This window comes from Eptesicus fuscus, chromosome 3 (assembly GCF_027574615.1).
Source record: "Eptesicus fuscus isolate TK198812 chromosome 3, DD_ASM_mEF_20220401, whole genome shotgun sequence".
Taxonomy (NCBI): Eukaryota; Metazoa; Chordata; class Mammalia; order Chiroptera; family Vespertilionidae; genus Eptesicus; species Eptesicus fuscus.
Genome location: NC_072475.1, coordinates 5,013,489 through 5,021,088, shown reverse-complemented (window position 1 = coordinate 5,021,088; position 7,600 = coordinate 5,013,489). Strand labels below are relative to the sequence as shown.

Genomic DNA, 7,600 nt, shown 5'->3' with positions numbered 1-7,600 from the left:
TGAAAGAGAACATACCGGCTTAAAGGAAACCGATTATATTAAGACACCATTAAACAAATGGATTACATAAACATCTTCGTGTCTAAATAAAGTGAATTGTAGAGCAGTTCACGCTGCATCGTAACGGGACCCATAACGGGCCCCACGGGTGGGACTAAGCCCGACGGTCCCTTTGAAGCGGAGAGGGGCATGGACGCTGGTGCAGACGTCAGCACGAGAGGCACACGGTATGGGGTCACCTGTGCGTTTATTGTCCCCAAAGTCCCAAGGACTGCTGACGCACTGAGGCTGCTGCCTACGTGCCTTCGGAAAGGAACGCTGGGTCTCGGGTGGAGGCCAGGGCAGTGAAAACGTAGGTGTGTGCCATTCGAGTTCCTGGGCCCAGGTGAGGAGCCCGCCTGCTTGAATTGGGGCCCTCATCCCTCTGTCCCCCCCCTTCCCTCCCTCCCTCCCTCCCTCCTGGTCCCGGAAGGAGGGGCTGCGTCTGCCCTGGCCCCCGCTGGCCCCCCGGGTGTAAAAGGCCTGCAGACTATATTCTCCCTACACGCGTCTCACAACGCGCTGGTCTCCACGGCGCCAGCATTTCCCCGCAATGCATGTGCCTCGGAAGGCAGAGGGAACTCCTGCCCGTGAAGGCAAGGAGGCAGCTGCAGCTGTTTCATCTCCCCGAGTGCGAGTGGGTATAAATTTCTCCTCCCCCCCCCCCCCCCCCCCATGTGCGGAAGGCCAGGACTGAGTCACGGCCGCCCTCTGAGAGGTGGCAGGCACAGGTCGCTGCCGAGAGGGTGACGGCAATGACGAAGGCGCCTGCCCCAGAGCCGAGTTAATTAAAGTGAGTTAATAATCCGCGGTGTCGCTGAGGGTAATGATGGAGGTGCAGGGGGTCAGGCAGGAAGCAGTGGGGTTGCCACGGCAACCGAGTCCCTGGCCAATCCCAGGAGCCATTCAGGCCTGCGGTTCCTCCCAAGTCCTCCCCGGTTTGGAACTGCAGCCACGTGAGCGGAGCATCTACCTGTTGCAACAAATGGAATGGAATTGATCGGAGGGGGTCGGGGACGCAGAGAGAGGCGCTCATAGACAGACAGCCTGGGAGGAGCATCCGGTGCTTCTGGGAAAAAAGCACATTGTTCTCTGGACAGATCTGCTGGCTGAGCTGGGAGGAGCTGGCCCGTCCGTCTCCCTGGCCCTCCCCAATGTGCAGTGAGGTCATTCCCAATGGCCGGCTCAGGGCAGGGAAGAACTCAGACCAGACGGAGTGGCGGCTCCTTGTGGGCCCGTCTGCCCCGGGAACAGAGCCCTGACCCTCCCCCACATGCACAGACAAAGGGGCAGGCCAAACGGCCAGCTGAGCACTGAGGACGATCTGGGAAGGAAAAGGGGGGACAGTGAGGAAGGAGAAGGAAGGCCTGCTTTTCCTCACCTTTCTCTCCCATCACAGGAGGGCGTGGGTACCAGGACTTGGCCCACACCTGATGCCATCCAGGTTCTCACAGACCATGGTCCTCAACCCCCGGAGCCTGGAAACGCGTCAGCAATGCAGAATCTGGTCCACCCACACCCACCGAATCAGAAACTCTGGGGATGGGGGTGGGGGGGGACAATGGGTGTTATAACCGGCCCTCCCATCGATTCTGATGCTGGCGGGGGGTTTGAGAACGCGGCTCTAATGGCACCGAGCTGAATGTAAACTCAGTGACCCCGCACGGAGCCTGGATGGAGGACAGGGCCATCGGGACACCAGGCTGTGGCTGAATCCTGGTGGGGTCTTTGGAGAGAGGAGACCTGGCTTGGATCCGCCCACAGGCAATGCACCTGCAGAATGGGAGGCTTGGGCCTCACCTCACAGGGGCGCGGACCAGGTGGGCCCGGCACCACTCGCAGCAGGGCTGAGGCAGGCACGAGGTACCCACTAGATGCCCATCTTCTGTGCTCCCTCCCCGAGCCCCTCGGAGACAACCTGTGTGGTGGTGTCATTGTGATTTCGCTTTGCTCCAGCTACTTCAAGAGAACCTGGGGGGAGGGAGTGCTGGGGAGGAGACATCCCTCCCCCCCCCCTCCCCTAGGAGCTAGCCGAACCCGAAGAGGGCATTGGCGGCTCTGCCTCAGATCGGCAGCGAAGCGGGTTTAGGAAACGTGAGAAGCAGGAGAGATACATTAGGAACAGGGCCAGACAGCACCCTTTGCGCCCATCTGACCAAAGAGCCGCACTCGCGTGTCTGTGGCTAAGGCTGCTGCACAGAGCAGCCAGCCCAGGAGGCTCAACAGCAGACGCTGCCTGACGCCTGGAGGCCGGAGCCTGGGGCCAGGGTGGCCCAGGGGTGCTGCTTTCCGGGGGCTCAGAGGGAGCCCCTTCCTTGCCTTTGTCGCTTCTGGATGATGACAACAGTCTGTGGTGCTTAGAATCACTGCCACCTGAGCACTCTTCCTGCCCCCCCCCCCCCCCCCCCCCCGCGGCCTCCCTCTGCGTGTCTGTGTCCTCACTTCCTCTTCTAATGACACCGGTCATTGGGGTAGGGCCCACCCGGATTCCGTCTGATTTCCTCTTTTTTTTTTTAAAAAATATTTTTATTGATTTCAGAGAGGAAGGGAGAGGGAAAGAGAGACAGAACCATCAATGATGAGAGAGAATCATGGATCGGCTGCCTCCTGCACACCTCACACTGGGGATGGAGCTCGAAACGCAGGCATGTGCCCTGACTGGGAATCGAACTGTGGCCTCCTGGTTCACAGGTCAACGCTCAACCCCTGAGCCAGGCCGCCGGACATTCTGATCTCATCTTGATGACCTCCACAGAGACCCTATTTCCAAATAAGGTCACATTTCCCAGGTGCAGTGGGACTTCAACGTGTGTCCGAGGGGACAGAATTCAGCCTCCACACTCAGCCCTGGCTGACACCGCAGGCTCTGAGGGATGGCGTCTCTTTGAGCCACTGGCTCTGTCACCGCAGGCAGCTGTGGCAGCCGGGCCAGCCCGGAGCTTTGTCAGAAGGCTCTTTGTCAGAGGGAGGGGGCTCCGTGCTAAGCCCTCAGTTCGACTCTCGGAGCCTTGAGAATGGAGGCGGACTCGGAAAAGAGAGAGAAAGGGAAATGTCTCAGGTTGTTTTTCTGGAACCAGCGATTGCCCATTTAGATTCATTTAATTGAAAAAAAAAAGGGGGGGAGGGGAGAAGCAGCAATTTAGATCTTTATGACTTTTTTTTTATTTGCCTGAAGGCAAGTTCATAAAGTGGGGGGTGGGCGGCAGCGCTGGTGAGGGTGGTCTGGGAACAAAGCCCTCACCGCTCTCTGCATCTGGACAGAGCGTGCTGGGAGGAAGTCGTACAGGTTTAATGACGTGTTTGTTAGGATTCGAGCTCCCTGTGACTGTTCGGGGTCCAGTTCTTTCAAAGCATGCTTTTAGGGGGGGACTCTCATGGGCTGGGGGGAAGCAAATGAGCAAAGCCAACTGCCACTAACACTTTGTAAATCGCACCCCGCTGCGCTTTGGCTGAGGTGACAGAGAAGTGACCTCACTTCCCGCCAGCGATGTATTGCACAACCTCGCGGGGGAGAATGAGAGCTGGTCTTGGGGCCCCTTCCAGAGGGTTCCAAGTCCCCGTTGGCCTGAACACTGCTCGTTTGTTTGTTTCCTCCAATGGAGGGGTGACTCTGGCTCAAGGTAAGGGGCTCATCACTAATCCTGCTCTTGTCATTTGACCCTTACTCCCTTCACCCAAGGCCATCTTCAAAAATACAAGCATCTCTGGGAACATCTTCTGGGCAGGCCTCGCGAGCACGGCCCCACATCTGCAACACGCCGGCTTCCCTGGGGGCCTCCTCAGGCCACACGGTCAAGTAGGTTGTGTCCCATGATTTCGCCATCGGTCTGCCACTGCTGGGGCCTGCCCCCCAGGCTGGCTGCTGGCCAATAAAGTGGCCTGGCCTGAGGTGCCTGGGAGGCTGAAGAAGGCTCCTCTCCCCAAAGATGTCCCAGCCCCTGGGGTCTGCACACACGCTGCCTTCCCTGACAAAAGGGACTTTGTGAATGTGAGGAAGGGTCTAGAGAGGGGATGTGGTCCTGGAGCAGCCAGGTGGGCCCCAAGGCCTTCACCAGTGATGCCAAAGGGACAGAGGGAGAGCTGACGCAGAGGGAAGGCGGCGTGTGCTGATGGAAACAGGATGTTACCCTGCGGGCCTCCCGGATGGAGGAAAGGACCGCTTAGCCGTCCACGATGCATCAGGTCGCCAGCAGAAAGCCAGCCCGACAGCCATGTCCCCTGGGGGTAAAATCTCCCCTGGGGGAGAAGGACCCCCAGTGGAAAGCGCAGAGAAAAACAGAGCGGATGGGAAGGGTGGGCCGGGCCTGGCTCTGCCTCCTTTGCTGAGGGCACAGGGAGTGTTAGTGGTGCTGGGTGATGTCTTACATGGTGAAGCTGGGCGGAGGGGGCGCCGGGAAGCAACGCACCTTGTCAGCTGTGTGCACGGGGACGGGCGCCCTGCCTCACTGGCTGCTGAGTCAGATGGTTCCTCCACTGGCTTCCTGGGGGCTCAGGGCTCCAGGTGAGAAGAGAGGGCTCCCTCGGAGGTCACTTGGGGGCCATCTTCACGCCTCCCCTGATGCTCTTTGTAGGGGACCTGACCATGTCTGTAACTCAGCCGCCTGCGCATACACACTTCCTCCACTCTTGCAACACACACACACACACACACACACACACACACACACGCACGCACACACGCACGCACGCACGCACACACAGAAGCCTGCCTCAGGGCCTTCGCACTTGACCTGTCACCCATATACAAAGCTTTCCTCTTGTGTTTTTGCTTTCCTGGCTCCTGTTCATCATTGAGGTCTTAGCTTAGCATTATCACCTGACCACCCATCAAAAATCACTCTGTCCCTCTTCTTCATAGCACGTGTCATTATCAGCGGTCAGGGATGTGGCCCGACATCCCTCCACCCTCACCAAGGAGGTCTTTTCTAGAGTCCTCTGGGGTCTGCGCTGGTTTTTCGTTTTATTTCTGTGCAGGACTCCAGCCAGGCGGGCCTTCCAGGACCCCGGATGTGTGCTTTGTTGGCAGTGTTCCCGCTGAGCTATCGGAGGGGCTCCGGGAGAACTGGCATCCTTTGCTCTGCCAGAAAGGAGGTGAGGGGAGGGCAACAGAGTGGAGCTGAGGAACCCATGCCTGAGACCTTTGCTGCCTGCGCAGAGCCTGTTGGCGTGGCTGGGGCACGGTGGCCTTGCACCTCAGTGGCAGTCAGCAAAGCCAGCCCACACCTGACTCCGCGCTTGCACTGCTGAGGGGCTCCCCAGCCCTGGCCAGAGGGGGGCTCCCCAGCCCTGGCCAGAGGGAGAGCTTCTCGTCAGTGTCCTGGCAGCTGGTGGAGACTGAGTTCTTATTCATCTTTCCCCTTTGCCCCGAGGGCACGCCCACGGGAGCGTCTAGCAGTGTGAAGCTGAGGGGTACAACCCACCGCAGCGTGTTAACCTCACTCCACATTAGCCCAGTTAAGACACGGAGAGTGGCCGGCGTATGCAAACCACGCGGCAGACTTTTTGCTTGTCAAGTTCATCTGACAGTTCGGTCTCTGATCCAGTTCCCAGCAACCCCCGCGTGTCCAAACTCCATCCAGGCGCATCGGAAAGAGAAAGAAACTGTTTCAGGACAAGGACTAAGACGTTCAGGACGCATCTAGTTAAAACGATTCTATTTCACAAGGATTCTTTGGGGAATGTTATGACTGGTCACTCCCCGGCCGTATACACCTTTGCCATGTAATTCTTTAAAAAATAAATTCTTTGCCCTAACTGGTTTGGCTCAGTGGATAGAGCGTCGGCCTGTGGACTGAAGGGTCCCAGGTTCGATTCCGGTCAAGGGCATGTACCTTGGTTGAGGGCACATCCCCAGTAGGGGAGTGTGCAGGAGGCAGCTGATCGATGTTTCTCTCTCATCGATGTTTCTAACTCTCTATCACTCTCCCTTCCTCTCTGTAAAAAATCAATAAAATATATTAAAAAAATAAATAAATTCTTTATTCTCCCATTGACCCCCTCCAGCCCGCCCCTGCAGCTCCTCCCACCCCAGGCCTTAATTGTCTACATCCATGGGTTATGCACACATGCATAAGGTCTTTGGTTGATCACCTCCCACCCACCCACCCACCCTCCCCCGCCTTCCCTCTGAGATTCCTTACTCTGTTCCGTGCTCCCATGTCTCTGGATCCACTCTGATCATCAGTTTATTTTGTTACTTAGACTCCACATATGAATGCGATCATGTGATACTTGTCTTTCTCTGACTGATTTCTTTCACTTAGCCTGGTACTCTCCAGGTCCCTCCATGCTGCCTCAAAGGGTAAGAGATTCTTCTTTTAGACTGCTGCATTCCACGGTGTAAATGCCCCACAGCTTTTTTATCCACCCGTCTACTGGTCATCTACTGATGGGCACTTGGAGCAGCCAAGCACCAGGTAATTCTGAACCATGTGGCGTGCCCCAGGAGGAAGGCATGAGAACACATGTGACATGGGTGATTATTGCCAGTCGTGCCAGGAATTCCTTCGGAAATGAAGTTCTCAAAAGACCTTTCTGGTCTTGGCAAGAAGAAAGATCCTTATTTTTTATTTAAACCTCAAATAACAGAATCCTTCTGTTGAGGTTTGTGGTCAGCACAGTTCGTTGCTCCTAATGGCCCCACGTGAAGGCTTTTACTGTGTGCAGCCCTGCCTTACAGGGGTTATCAGAAATCACCCGACAGACACGGCCTCTGCAGACGGCGGAGGACGGAGCGGAGCCGCCCACAGTTCGGGTGAACTTTATGGCCAAACGCAGGGCCATGTGTCTTTGAACCCTCCGTGGCCGGCTGTTTATTACACAAGAACAAAGGCTCTGCGTGTGAGCTTCTGTAATGACTACGGTGCCTTAAAACAAATCTCAGCAACCAGCCAGTTTCTACCGTTGAGACTTTCTTCCCAGGAAGGAAGGCCGCGCCTGCCTCTGCCAAGACCGCCCACCGAAGGCTGCCGGGAAACCACCCTGGTTGTTTGTGGAGGAGCGGGGTGGGTGAGATCAAAAACGCCTGGGGAAGGCTCGGGGACTCAGGTGTCTGCTCCCAGGGAAAGCAGGTGTGTGTGTGTGTGTGTGTGTGTGTGTGTGTGTGTGTGTGTGTGTGTGGTAATGCACATAACAGAAAATTTACCATGTCAACCTTTTTTAAGTGTCTGATTGAATGGATTCGGAACTTTTTCATCTTCCCAAACGCAAGCACCTGATCCCCAACCCTCCACGTTCCGTCTCTGTGAATCTGGCTGCTCTAGGGCCATCACCTAAGAGAAGTCACACAGTATCTGTCCCCGTGACCGGCCCCTTTCACTCGGCACAATGCCTTGAAGGTTCACGCAGGCGGGATCATGTGTCAGAATTCCTCTTCTTTTTAAAGTTGAGCGATAGCCCATCGGGTGCACGTACCACGCTTTGCTTCTCGGTTCATCGGTCAGCGGGCATTTGGTGAAGTTTGCAGGCTGTTATCTTCTGCCTGGACAAGATTTGGACTAAAGAACATGATGCAACCTGTAGTGTCAAGAACATTTGCCCAATCTCTTTCCCCGGATGGGAA

At 56.4% G+C, this 7,600-nt stretch overlaps 1 long non-coding RNA gene across 1 annotated transcript; it reads left to right on the top strand.

Moving 5' to 3' along the window:
- Nucleotides 1-3,555: 3,555 nt before the first annotated feature.
- Nucleotides 3,556-5,820, top strand: LOC129147674 (uncharacterized). The gene is made up of 3 exons (XR_008554953.1): nt 3,556-3,659; nt 5,014-5,130; nt 5,409-5,820. It is a non-coding gene; the product is annotated as an uncharacterized LOC129147674 (long non-coding RNA).
- The last annotated feature ends 1,780 nt before the right edge of the window (nt 5,821-7,600 follow it).